General features: G+C 40.3%; 1 protein-coding gene across 5 annotated transcripts in view; it reads right to left on the minus strand.

Annotated features, from left to right (window-relative positions):
- Positions 1–15129, minus strand: part of marchf8 (membrane associated ring-CH-type finger 8) — a 148439-nt gene that overhangs the window by 39196 nt on the left and 94114 nt on the right. The gene's annotated exons all lie outside the window — the stretch shown is intronic.

Raw genomic sequence — 15129 nt, forward strand, 5'->3', positions numbered from 1 at the left:
GACGCATAATTGCACCCCCCTACTTTTTATTCAAAATACATACTGGCATATTAGCTCTCTGTGCCTTGCTCTGACACTGTCTAACTTTAATCTTTGAATGATAAGCAATTATGTGATGGGAGAGGGGATGCCTAAGTGCCCCCCACAACTGTACTTCATGAATGCTGGGGCACAAGGACCTGTGCCTTTGGGCACTCACCATGGGGCAGCAGGGAAAGTGTGGAAAACCTGGCACTTTACACCTGTTTTTTTGCATTATGCTCCCTGTCTGGGGGTAGTAAATGACAGCTGGAAAATTCCAGTTACCTGCCATATAATGGAACTGGCAAAACCATTTGTGATAGCCCATATAAGGCTTTTTTTTATTTGTAAAATGCAAAATTAATACTGGCATGCAATAGCCCAAAAAGTCACACATTTGGAAACATATTCATATAAACATACAATTTTATTGCATTTGAATTACTTATTTGCTCTCTAAAGGCAGAAAATTGTGTTCTGTTCTACAAAAAAATCACTCCTACCTGCATGCAGATAAGAGTTTGTTAACTGGCTGATATATGCTACCATGGTTCCTTCAGCCATGCTTTATCCAGAGAAGTCCATTTTGCAAAATAAATCTGAGGAAATGGGAGAGCTGGTCCATTTGTATATATGGTACTATTCTGTAGTTTGGCCAACCATGAGGTGTGCCACTACACAGTCTTGTGCTTGGTTCTGTTATGGCATTTTGAATGATGTTTCAATTACTCTCTTAGAATGGGCACTTTTTACTTAAAACAGGTACTTTTTTCAGTCAAAAAACAAAAGCCAGTCACACGTCTTTCTTCATATGCTAATCGGAAGCTACTGGGCACCAACAGTGCACCTGATCTTGAGCCCGAAACCAAACAGTTTGGTATTGTGTTGCTAATTTCCTAGTTTAGCGACTTACCTTCAGGCAACGTGTACCTCATTTTCTAGCCTGAAACTCTGCTTTTTGCCACTAAGTATGCACTGGATTTTCTGTACTGAAACTTGCTTTTCGGCATTGGATGTGTTCCCTTAATTTCTATTTACAATCCTAACTTTTTGACATTGATTGTCTTCTGTAGAAAATGAAAAGGTGTTCAATAGTCTTTTCACAAGTAAAGCTGTTTTAAGGTTGCACCCAACCTACATGATCAGGACTTGCTGAGCTTCCTTTGTAACTTTTACAACATCAACATTGATCAATATCAATCAAGTATTGCTACAGATAGACAGAAAGCATAATATCATGGTAGCTGGGGGGGGGGGGATTATGTGCAGAGCACTAAAAGAGCTGGCTTTCTATGCACAGTGCAGTCGTTTTTAGAGTTTTGTTTTTTTTACTGAAATAGTGAATAGCTATCTTATGAACAAACAAAAATGTATAGTAAACATTTAGTGACAAAGAATGGTTAAAAACCATGCCTTGTGAACTTTAAAAATAAAAGCTAAAGTTTACCTGATTTGTATGGACTATAGAAGGATATATTTGTATATTTTCTTACATTCAGCCTTTAACCTCCACTGGTGGTTATGATGTAAACAAAAGACATGAACAAAGATTCATGAAATAACTGGTAAGATATGCAAACGTTAAAATAAAATATGCAAAAGGGGCTGAATATTCTTTATGGAACTGTAAACCAAATATTTTTCACTTTTAACTTTATTTTTAAATAAAGTCTTTAACTTTATTTTCTCCGAATTTTTTGATAAATATCTGACATTTGTGGAAACAAGTTTATTCGTGGTTTCAAAAAATATATAACAAGATGATTTTGCGTTTTAGTAAATCTGCCCCTTACTGTGAAGTCTCGGAGCGTCTACTGTTTCCAAATTGTTGTCTAAGGGCTCTGGCACACGGGGAGATTAGTCGCCCGTGGCTCGCGAGTCTTTTTCGGCGATTTGCGCTAAATCGTGCCGGCGCGTCTGCCATCGCGCCGGCGACTTACATGTTCGCCGGTGGGATGGCAGGGGAAGGCAACTCGGGGAGATTAGTCGCCCGCGAACAGGGAGTTTTGCCGCGGGCGACTAATCTCCCCGTGTGCCAGAGCCCTAAATGAAATAAAAGCTGGGAAGTAAAAGTCACATAGCAGGCAGACTGGGGAATCTGCAGTTTGGGAAGTCAGACAATAGACTTTTAAGCTGAATCCTTCTGGATATCTCACGTGTCATCATACTACTTGAGAAAATGACCCAGGTGATACCTTCTATCCAATTTATAGTCGTCATATATTAAGTTTTACCAAAAATTCAGCTCTGTAAAGGGATTCTGTCATGATTTATTATGGTGTACTTTTTACATAACAAATAATTCACCAATCTAACATACTTCAGGTCTCACTGCCGACACGGACCCTTGCTTGAGCATGTGTAGTTGAAGCTGATTTCCTGCTAGCCCCAACTGCACATGCTCAAGCAGGGTCCGTCTTGGCGGTGAGACCCCAAGTATATTCGACTGAACGCAAGATGGCGCCCAGGTACACTACTGTGCTGCTCTGTTTTTTTAGGTTGGGGTTTTCTGTAGGGCAAGTTTTTTAAGTTACAAACTATGTGATAAGGGAGTGGTGGGGGGTGGTTGAGGCAGGTCAGTTCGGGTGCAAATTTATATCAATGGCTATTCCCCTTTAAACTAGTTACACATGTACATTGTAATATGCTCAGCTGACTGACAACCTACTGCAAAACAAAACTTGGAAAAACAGGTCTGTTTCATGGACACTGAGTCACTAAAATTACTCAGGCTAAACAGTCAGCCTATAATCATGTTGATCACTCTTTTAAAGATATTTGTCTTTTAAAAATAGGATTGCTATGTCTACAGCCAGGTTTAGAGCAGACATATACAGGCTGATGGTTGGGTTATCCCACAGGTTGAAATAGTCTGCTTTCCCTCACAGGCAAATACTCATCTGCTTGTTCATCAATGGCCTAAATGAACCCCTCTAAACAAAGTGTGGGCACCGGCAGCCTCTCTTATCCCTAGGATCTTTAACTGCCTGACTGATGTGCAGAACATACCTCAGTTAAATACATTATCTGCCCAGAGACACTGACTGCATTCCAGAGGAAAGACAGGGGGTCACAGACATAAATCAATAATGAGGCATGTTAACCAGCCCTTACCAGTATTACACAGGAGGACCCCTCAAAGATAGGGATATTTTGGCATGGCACTGGCCTAAGCCAAACCAAATATGATAAATATTTGCTGCGATTGAGTGCATGCGCGTGACGGGATTAACAACAGATAGACATGGAAACTAGTTCTTTCTGAATCAGACTTGGGGCAAAAGGGCTATTCTGTTACCTACTTTTACTCTCTCTCTATATATATATACCAAAAAGTTTCATGACCTCATTAAAGCACAAAGCCAAAGCTGATTGCTTTTATAAAGGACATGGGACTCCAAGGTGACTTACAATATTTATTATAACACACAAGTTTCAGTGAGTCATGTGACAGAAAAGAAATCACTAAGCACCGATTACAACTGATAAAGATCAGTTTTATTTATATAACATTTCGAGCACCTGGACTGTGGGGTCTGCTTCCTCCATTTTGCATGTAAATCTCTGCTCCACGCCAGCTGAGGTGAGGCAGGGGATGTGTTAGAGAGGAGAGAGGACATATCATGTTGGGGGGCATGACACACGGAAGTTAACTTTATAGTAAAGATTAACAAAGAAATTTTATGTCTTCAGTAACAACATGTTTTGTTAGACTTTTCTGGTTCAGGGGGAATCTCTTGAATTAAATACCACAAACACCTGTGCAAATTGCAAAAAATATTGTTGGATTGGCAAATAAGGGAAATGTCCAGTCCAATAAGGAATAGAAACAGGTACATGCAATTTGATTTCCAACCAGTAAATGCGGTGTCAGCTTGCAGGGGAATTGCTCTACTGGAAGTTGATTTGACAGGCCAATTAATATTTATCACAAAATTAATTGAACTTCATGCTCTGCTAGAATTCCTGGAAGCTAATCATACGGGACAGATTAGTTGTTTTATTTTCCCAAAACTCTTAATGGAACCAGGGGACAGTGAGTCCTGGGCCAGAAAACAGCAGCACACGACTAGATTCTTACACACAGGAGCATTATAATTACAGTACATGAACAATTTATATGAATTTGCCTGAGGCTGTAATGTACAATCTCCGGGGGACCCTAAACAAATCTTTCAAGAAGACCTCGTTGCCCACGGAGCCTTTCTAAGTGCTACTTGCTGTCCACCTGTGTTGTTTCCATTGACCTGTATGGCTCTACTGGTTATAGGAGGGTGCACTGGCACTGCTACCCCTGCGTGCTGCCAAAAACAGGGTCTAGGAATCCAGTGAAACAGTACTAACTACTGAATTTCTATCCAAGCAATAGTTTTCACAAATCAAAATATTATTCAAGCAAATCTGAACAAAATGAGACTTCCAAGAAGCTGCTTGGGCCGTTGTGAAAGCTGGAGCAGCCTAACCTTTTGCCATCCAAATAATTTCCCCACAAGCATCTTACATTTAGAACCAATGCACAATTACAAATCTTCTAAGATAATTAATACATTATAAATGAATAAATAAATGATATGTTTTGTAACCTTATAGCATTTCCTACTGCCCAATTTAAGGTACCCTAGGTCTGCGTCAGCAAAATACATGAATTCTATTCCTATACACAGCCTATAACTCACTCTTCATCGTATAGCATGGAATAATTAATTATAAATAGAGGTGGTCATATCCTGCTCCACCTCTGTAAACCTTTTGTCCCTTGTAAAGAAGTTGCTATACTTGAGCCTGTAAAATGTTATGTGGACAATAAACATTTACTTACTATGTAAAAGATAAAAATCACTGTTTATAATAGAATATTAGTTTGACCTTTTTGTATGTTTTCTTACAATGTTGCAACTCAATTGCAAAAAGGGCCCTTCAACAGGGAACATGCTGAACTCTAGTTACAGTGGGCTCTTTATTGCAAGCAGATACAAGGGATGCATATTCTTTAGATGAGTATGTTAGAAGGAGCCCTGAAGTACTGTATTCAGCATAACAGGACAATGGAAGGAACAAGCATACAATGGTACTAAGGAATCAGTAGCAACATCAGGGTTTCATACATTTGCTCATTTAGCGGATTGGTCTAACGACCCATTGTATACCATAGAGCCTATTCAATTGTGTAGGTTGCCAGTTTCATACTTGCAAATAAATTCTTATGTATGTTAATCAGACAGCTGGCTTTAGTCTGCAGGGCAACAAATTGAAATCTAAACTTCTTTTCCTGTTTGTCTTTAATAATGGCATGGAGTGTGAATGTCTTTTACAAAGCTGCACTTTTACTAAATTATTCCAATGTGAATAACTAAGGAGTGAATAAGCAATATAAGAACAGTTAACGTTTTTTGCTACCCTGAAAATATAGGTCAGTACCAGGAAACATAAGAAGACCTCAGAAGGAATGCTCATGGAAACAACCCATAATTTCTTTCTCCCTCACTTCTGTACAAGGGATCTTACGGTATTTAAAGGGGAACTCTGTCTCCCAAATCAAAATTTGTTAAAGAGCCCTACACAACACAGAAACACACCCCTTATATACCAATCACTGTTTCTTTAAAATGTATGAATAAATACCATTTTTATATGCTGAACAACATCTCCAAAGACAGCATGCAGGAACTACATAACCCACAATGCATTGCACTGCAATGTTCCTTTCCTTATTGACATCACCTGTTCAGGGAACTGTGGGATTTGGAGGAGGCAGGCTAAGGACTGACGACCACTGTTACATTTTATTTGAGTCTCAAAGTAGTCAGCAGGAGAATGGGGACTAGGCTAAAGCTGGCCATACACGCACCGATAATATCATCCGAAACCTCGTTTATGGCCAATCATGAAAGGCTGCATATTTTTAACTGAAGTATACTGCAAATTTGCTTGAAATTATGTTTACTTTTAAAAAATCGCAAGTTGTGTTTGGGTGGAGTTCCCCTTTATGCTAATAATTTATTTTTTCAAAGCCAGGTTTATACTTTTTGGCAATTTTTTGGCACGGTTGATCAACCCAGGCCCTAAGCCAACCTTTAGATTAACTGGGACAAATGATAGGGGGTTTTCCACTGTTAACAGCCAGGAATGGTAATTGGGATGTAAACCTAGAAATAAAATGTTTTCTAATAGAGGAAAGTGTAAATCAAAGCAATTCTCCACTACACATTAATTTCAACAATCATTTTAAAGCTATTTATAAGGGCAAGGGCACAAGTGTATGACATGCTCACACACGCTTCCAGGTTTAGCTGCACTGACAGGCACAGCTTTGGCCCGAGAGCAACTACACCAAGTGGGGCAGAGATCGACCAGAAAAAAAAAGCGAATGCATGCGGTTATAAAGCCGATCTCCTGCTACGATACGCTTAGGGGCTGATTTACTAAGACACGAATTCGAATCCGAATTGGAAAAATTTAGATTGGAAAACGAACATTTTGCGACTTTTTCGTATTTTTTGCGATTTTTTCGGCGCCTTTACGACTTTTCGGAAATTGTCGCGACTTTTTCGTTACCAATACGATTTTCGCGAAAAAACGCGAGTTTTCTGTAGCCATTACGATTCGCTCGTATCTTGTCGCGACTTTTCCGTATTGAGCGCTCGTAAGCGGCGGGCGAAACTTTCAGACTTAGCATGATTTTGGAAGCCTCCCATAGGACTCAATGGCACCCTGCAGCTCCAACCTGGACCAAGAAAAGTCACCATACTGAAGCTTGAATGAATCCGAACGCTACGAAAAAATCGCAACACTTTGCACAACTTTCGGAATGGCTACGAAAAAGGCGCGACTTTTCGCGCAAGTTTTAACGCTACGAAAAAAATCGCCAGATTTTGCGCAACATTCGGAATGGCAACGAAAAAGTCGCGATAATTTTCCGAAAAATCACCAAATACCGATAAAAAAAACCGCAATCGGACGCATTCGGCCCGTTCGTGAGTAAGTAAATGGGCCCCTATGTGCAGCTGCTCGGGTAGTTACACCACTGTGTGCCATTACACCACTGTGTGCCATTACACAGGCAACAAATACCCCAGCTATCTTTGCTAAACAGTGGAATTTGGGGATTGGAATTGTTGCGCTTTTTGTTACTAAGACAAAATGCTCTGTTTATTACTGCCCTAAAGCTTGTGCTAAAAGCCAAATCTGATTATACAAGGAATGTAAACGATTGCAGGGATAACATTCAAAAGATTTGATCTTTTTGGTGAAAGCAAATAAGCCAACCAAGCGTGAAAATTCCGATGCAGTATTCTGTTTATTATATAAAAAGAAAAAAGGCAAAGAGGTGTAAAATGTGTTGTAGAAGCTAATTACTTAATTACCAGTAAATGATTGAGCTTTAATTATATTATGCACACAATGCAAAATATTTCCTTGGCTAGTGAAGGACATGTTGCTAGCCCAAACATGTTCTCAGAAACACAGAGAACAGAGCATGGATTTTTGGCCTGCTAGTTACTAAGGCATTTTTGTGTTTTTCCAGGGAACTCTAGGTACGTGGTAGTAATATCATTGTCTCTAAAGGAGATATGTGGTATACTATATGCATTCCCTAAGTATAATTACACCGAGGGGTCCATACATTAAACAACAATTTGTTTTTTCAGAAAAAATAGTCTTTTTTTCTTATTTTTATAACTTTTTGAAATGACCATGATAATATCGTTAAAATAGTACAACTTTTTTGTGGTTTTTGTTAACTTCCACAAAAAATGAGTATTTTTTACAAAGACTACGACCATTTCCGAATTCATTCAAGCTTTGGTATCGTGACTTTCTTTTGGCCAGGTTGGAGCTGCAGAGTGCCATTGAGCCCTATGGGAGACTTTCCTTGGGCCAGGTTGGAGCTGCAGAGTGCCATTGAGCCCTATGGGAGACTTTCCTTGGGCCAGGTTGGAGCTGCAGAGTGCCATTGAGCCCTATGGGAGACTTTCCTTGGGCCAGGTTGGAGCTGCAGAGTGCCATTGAGCCCTATGGGAGACTTTCCTTGGGCCGGGTTGGAGCTGCAGAGTGCCATTGAGCCCTATGGGAGACTTTCCTTGGGCCAGGTTGGAGCTGCAGAGTGCCATTGAGCCCTATGGGAGACTTTCCTTGGGCCGGGTTGGAGCTGCAGAGTGCCATTGAGCCCTATGGGAGACTTTCCTTGGGCCAGGTTGGAGCTGCAGAGTGCCATTGAGCCCTATGGGAGACTTTCCTTGGGCCGGGTTGGAGCTGCAGAGTGCCATTGAGCCCTATGGGAGACTTTCCTTGGGCCAGGTTGGAGCTGCAGAGTGCCATTGAGCCCTATGGGAGACTTTCCTTGGGCCAGGTTGGAGCTGCAGAGTGCCATTGAGCCCTATGGGAGACTTTCCTTGGGCCAGGTTGGAGCTGCAGAGTGCCATTGAGCCCTATGGGAGACTTTCCTTGGGCCAGGTTGGAGCTGCAGAGTGCCATTGAGCCCTATGGGAGACTTTCCTTGGGCCAGGTTGGAGCTGCAGAGTGCCATTGAGTCCTATGGGAGGCTTCCAAAATCATGCATTGACGTTTCAAAGCCAGAAAGGTTTTTGTGTTGTTTACGATCATTCGGATACAAAAATTTTGTGACTTTTGGATCACTACAATATTTTCGTACGACCAAGAAAATAATTTTTGTGCAATTTTCGCACATCAGAAATTATCGTGGTTACTCCTAATTTTTCCAATTGTGCTTTTAATTAGCAAAAATTTGTGATTTAATGAATGGGCCCCTATGTGTAGGAACTTGCAGGTATATTTTTACCCCATAATATCTCAACTAAGATTACTCTTGGTAAACATTTAGGGCAATTACCTGTTTGCTTAACAAACAAAAAGGTAGGTGTATGTAATAAAAGTCGTAAATGGAAAACAGGAATACAAATTTGCATTTAGCAATGTAATATTGTTTATTAGACTCTTCTGGCATTGCAAAATTTAACTGCACATTGCAAACTTGAAGGTGGCATAATTTTTGGAGCAAACTACACAGTTTCCAAATTCTGCATTCGCAAAGCCTATATTAAATTTGTGCAAAGGCAAATTTGTTTGAACAGAGGCAAACAATATTACCATTACCGACTTTTAGCAAATTCCCCCATATATATTCAATCTACACTTCAGGCTGCATTCATCACTTGTATATACTGTGGGTTCTCACTCATGAACTCATGTCTCAGGACAGCAGGCACCTGGAGGAAGTTAGTTTGCTTCTTTGCAGTAGAACTAATCATAAGGAAGCAGACCATGACCATGTAGATCTTGGGTTTCCAGAACTGATACGGTAATCCCCCAACATACTTTTATAAAATGTTTGTAAAAGAAACTATTGTATAAATGAAAACATTGTTATAATTAATCTTAGGGGAATGTGAGAATTAAAAAACACAGCGGATTATTGCCTATTGAGACACAGAAAAACACAGACTTTACCAAACCTGACATAATCTCATCAGTTGTGATGGGTCAAAACTAAAGGTGGCCATACACAGACAGATTTCAGCTGCTGATTCTGGCCCTACAGACAGATTCAGCAGCTTATCTGCCCCTGTAAGGGCACCACCGGTGGGCATACCCGAAAGATATCTGGCCTAAAATTGGCCAGATTTCGATCAGGCAGGTTTGATTTTCTGTTGCATCAGGGACTGCATTGGTTTGTTGATGCAGTCCCCGATCCCCAATCTGCCTATGCCCTTGGGCCAGGAATTCCTGGCTTGGAGGCAAGTTTTGGTTACATAAAAACCAGGTGTTCTGCCAAACAAATTCTCCTGTAGGCTGCCAGTCCACATGGGGGCTGCTAAATAACCAATAACCACAGCCCTTTTATGGTACCCCCAGGTGAATGTTTGTGTTGCTTCCCAACTATTTTTACATTTGAATATGGCTCATAGGTAAAAAAAAAGCCTGAGGATCCCTGCAATAGGGCCAAACATTTGAATTAGCCCTATATCGTCCCCCTTAAGGTGGGTATATCGGGAGAAGATCCACTCACTTGCCGACCTCGCCAAAACAGAGTTTCCCATGTTCCCCTTAAGTATCAGCTGTCACTAATGGAGCATGTCTGGAATCTGTCCAACCATAAAGTGGATGGGGCTAAACTAAGAACAAGATCTGGTCATTGAGCCCTCAGGTTAAGCAAAGAGATCAGTAAAATTTAGATCATGTGCAATTTGCCAACACACATTAAGCCAGGGACCCCCAACCTTTTATACCCGTGAGCCACATTCAAATGGAAAAAGTGTTGGGGAGCAACACAAGCATGAAAAAAGTTCCTGGGGGTGTCAATAAGAGCTATATTTTCCCACTTAATAGCCCCTATGTGGACTGGAAGCCTACAGAAGGCTCTGTTTGGCAATTGCACTGGCTTTTTATGCAATGAAAGCTTGCCTCCTAACCAGTAATTTTGAGACCATTGGGAGCAACATCCAAGGGGTTTCTCGTGAGTCACTGATTGGGGATCACTGTGTTAAGCCAATCACCTGGGCCATGGGCCAAACAAACCAGAAACCAGCAACAACCAACCTTTATTTACCTTTATTCATTACATAGCACTAATATTTTATCACTAGATACTCCCCCCAAGTTCCTGTGGAAATATATATTATGTTATAGTCAATCATTACACGAATGAGTGATGATTACTACAGAGTAAATTTATTTTCAGGGAAGAGGAACCCAACTCTAATTTTCCGAAGAGGAACCCAACTCTAATATTCCAAGACCCCAAATAATGTTCTATTCCTAGAACCGAGATTTGTTGCACTGTTCAGTTAAAGTGCTTGTGTATGGTACAAATATCATTAACGTATGGCAGCACTATAAGCCCGTTATCCCTTGGTTACCAAACCAAGGAGTGCAGAAGAACACACTACTATAAGATAAGTGCCAGGAGCTTCTTCTGATGCAAGTACATTTAAAAAAATCGCACAACCGCAACTGTGCTAGCTTTTGTAAATGACACCTAACAAGAAGACAATGTGAGATCAGAAATCAATTATCTTAGAAATACATTAACTTTTTAGGTGTGGGCAGCCATCTCAGTTAACTAAACATGAACATGCATTTGCAGAAAGAGTTAGCATTATGCAAAGTCCTTTAGATGTTATTCCCACATTTGCCACTAGGTGGCTAATGAATACATTTGTCAGCATTGCACATCACATCTAAGAAAATTTTGACATATGAAATGCTGCAACCTACTCTGGTCTCCAGGTAAGGGGGATGTCTGGGATGTCAGGGCCCATTACCTCTAACTCTATATAATGTATTTGGGGATACCTTTCTCTCTCTCTCACTGTATAATGTATTTAGGGAGTTGGGATATTGTTCTGGTAAGTCACTGTACCATTATTTGGCCATTATCAGTACAAAGTTATTCAAGCAGGGTAGGACTGGGCCAGTGGGAGACTGAGAAAAAACAAGGTGGGTCCTGGCCCTAGTGACACACACGGTGGGTGGAGGGTCTGGTGGTGGGTGAGTGGCAGGTCCTCTAGGGTAGCAGACCCAGTGGACTTCACAGACCCCAGTCTGATGCTGTATTCAGAGCCCGAAGCTAATAACATATTGGGCAGTGTGCTCCCTATTTTTCTGATTCACACTGATGCTCCCTATTATTCTGATTTACACTGATGCTGCGGGACAATGTTCCCTTTAATTCCTTCTCAGCTATGCGAGCAAATAAATTCTTTTGTGTGCCCATTTTTAAAAAGAGTGTGCTCAGGTCAGAAGAGATACAAAATTGTGCGTTTTCATACAAAATTCTTTGTGCGCACCACAATGTGTTGTGTGCGCTGGCCTTAAAATTTGTGAGAGTGCACACGAGCGCACACATTAGAGGGAACATTGTGTGGGAACCCTGCCGTCTGGTTCAGAGGTGGGGGTAGCTCCAGGGCTTTCTGTGCCAATAGGCCCAATTATACTTGATTTGGGAAGGGTGCAGAGAGGGACTGAGGGTTCTGAGTAAAACTATATGGAAGTGCAAGGAGCTTCTTCTGATGCAAATACATTTCATGAATGGGTAAAACATCACACAACTGCAACTGTGCTAGCTAAATCACACCTAACAAGAACACAATGTAAAATCACTAATCAATTATCTTAAAAATAAGTTAACTATTTTTAGGTTTTTTTTACTATAATTATATTCATGAAAATGGTAAATATTCACTCTCCAGCAGCTCCTGTATAGAACTGTTTGGCGATTTGATTCTAGAGGCCATGGATAAAATAAACCTTGTAATTTGATAATGTTACAACTAGTATCTCATCTTGTTCCCTGCGTAGAATTTCCTGATAATACTGGTGCTCTCAAAATGCTTTCTCTGTTGGGGGTCAATTAGAGATCATCGTCAACCTTAAGTGTCTTATTTCCAACTACTTCTGGAACGTACAGCTGGCCAATCAAAGTCTGGTTAGCTTACACTATGAAGAAACGCTGCAGGGAAACTGCTAAATATTTTAAGACTTCGCACACAGCCTTTGACTGTTGTTCAGGGCTGAAAGCATTCAGAAACATTAAGGAGTTTATTAGTGAACATAGAAAAATACATTACAGGAATCTTTGTGCAGTGCTACAGAAAAGATGGGGCAAAAGAGTTAAACAGAAATATTTGCAGTCCGCTTTGACTACCATACAAAGTTTTTTTTTTTTATACCTAGTGTACTCAGAAATTCTACATCCCTAAAGGTCCTACAGAGAGTGGCAACGAGATTACGGCCTATAGTGTTTAACCAGCCCAAAAAGTGTGAATTCATCATCATATTCCTTCCAAGTTTGTCAAAGGCATTCTGTCACTGGAAAACATAATTTTTATAAAATGCATTATTTATTAGCACCCCTCCAGCAGAATCCACCATTAAAATCTGTTTTCTTAAAGAACAAAAAGTTGACGTGGGGCTATACATATTCTTAGTTTTCCAGTTTACTCTGATAAATGTTAGTCATGCTCTACTGCTGCACTGCAAGTTGGATTGGTGTCACCCCCTCATCAACAGCAGCCAATCAGCAGAGCAATGGGAAGGTGGCAAGAAAACAGACACCCTCATTGCTAAAAATGCTCAAGTTCGACCAGTTACATTGAGCAGGTGAAACAATATATTATCTGAAAGTATTTTAAGGGCTCTGGCACACGGGGAGATTAGTCGCCCGCGGCAAAACTCCCTGTTCGCGGGCGACTAATCTCCCCGAGTTGCCTTCCCCCTGCCATCCCACCGGCGAACATGTAAGTCACCGGCGGGATGGCAGACGCGGCGGCGCGATTTGAAATTAAAAATTGAATTATTAGTTCAAGAATACAATTTTAAATGGTAGAATGAATTGTTTACAATGTACATAGTGTACACCATAAAAATCATGACAGAATCCCTTTAATAATGAAGATTTAATATTGATATCTTCATGGCCATCCCAGCTGGAGTCTTGAAAGCCCATTCATACCACAAAGCTTTTAAATACCCCACCACCCAGCAAGAGAGTTCCATGAATTTGTTCATGGGATATGGCCTGTAAGCTTTGGATAAACCACATGATTGATCGTTAATAAGGAAAAAGCTGGAAAAAATTGTCTTTGGACATCTCCCAGCCGGTCACACAAGAAGTTGCACAGTTTCACCTCCCCTTGTACATTTCTGCCAAGTTCGCCTGTCACTGCTCCAGGTCTGTCACCCAGGACACTTTCCATTAACAATATTTTGTGCTGTGATAAAGGGACAAGGTCATTTTGTCTTTTGCTCCTCTGCACGGCAGTGTGTGAAAAGACACCCTATGCGCCATCAGCCTTATAAAGAAAAGACTCAAGTAACAGTCAAAGAATCAAGTCAGAATTAGTTTGAGTAACATAATGACTAGTCCCTTAAATGTAATTAACGTAATTACATTACAAGACCTTGATTTATGTGTAGACCTATACTGACTTAATTTATACCAGTAAATTTACGATAATATACAATCTTAACTTATTTAAACTGATTATTTGTCCTTGATACCTGAAACACAACGTATTCTAACAGATGTGTCCTAGATTTGCAGACACTAGCTAGATAAATTGCCCTTAATTTATAAATAACAAGTCAGCTAAGGACTTATGAATCATTATTTCAAAGTAAAAAACAGAAAATCGTTGGAAAATAAGATAGCTTTGCTTAAATATCCGGTGACTCAGCCAGAGTACAAATGGTCATCAACCGGAGAAACACTACTACGTTAGTTCTGCTTGATATAAGTGTAATTTATTATGCTTTATCACTTTCTAATTACCAGTCTACTTCTGACACAGGCTGGAGAATGAAGTTGAACCTTGACACAGTTGTTGTGGCACAAAGGTGGCAGTGTCATGAGACACTGATTTCATGGTTAACCCTGATGAGTATTTGCACACAGTAAAAGCTCTGGCACCCTTTAGTCAAGAGTTTGGATGTCTGATGTAGCTAAAGAGATTTTTTCCTAGGCCCCTTATTTAGCTGTCCGGGGTTTGTTGAGTTCGAAAATGATATTGCAAAGTTTATGCAGTGTACATAAAGACAGATATGAGATGTCAGATATGAGTTCAAGTCCACCTTGGAGGTCAAATATTTTGTCAGATCTCCTCTTAGCTGATAACAATGTAATAGATTCGGGTAAACATTGTTGTATCACCCATTCAGCCGCTGTTCAAGAAAATCTAAGACCGCAAATTAATGTTTATTCCAAATCTCACCATAACCTGTACACTGGGTTCTCATTTGTATCTAGGAGAGAAAACAGGTTTTTGGCCACTATTGCTCCAGCCCACCCCTGGCATGGCCAACCCCGTAGTTTGGGAACCACTGACTTATAAGGTCAGGCTTCTTTGTAACTATTAAAGCTTCCACATATTTTATTGCAGATCTGGGTTTTAGGATTCTGCATGTTAAAAATTGATAAGCCACTGAAATTCTATTAATAATGTATAAATAATATAAATGATGTTAACCCAACATTAAATGTCATTCATACTGATTTATACAAATGTGCGAAAACAGAATGCTGAAATAATATAATAACCTAGGGCCGCCATATAGAAGGATCCTTACAAACCAAGGATAGATTAAGCCAAT

This window comes from Xenopus tropicalis, chromosome 7, assembly GCF_000004195.4.
Source record: "Xenopus tropicalis strain Nigerian chromosome 7, UCB_Xtro_10.0, whole genome shotgun sequence".
NCBI classification, from domain to species: domain Eukaryota; kingdom Metazoa; phylum Chordata; class Amphibia; order Anura; family Pipidae; genus Xenopus; species Xenopus tropicalis.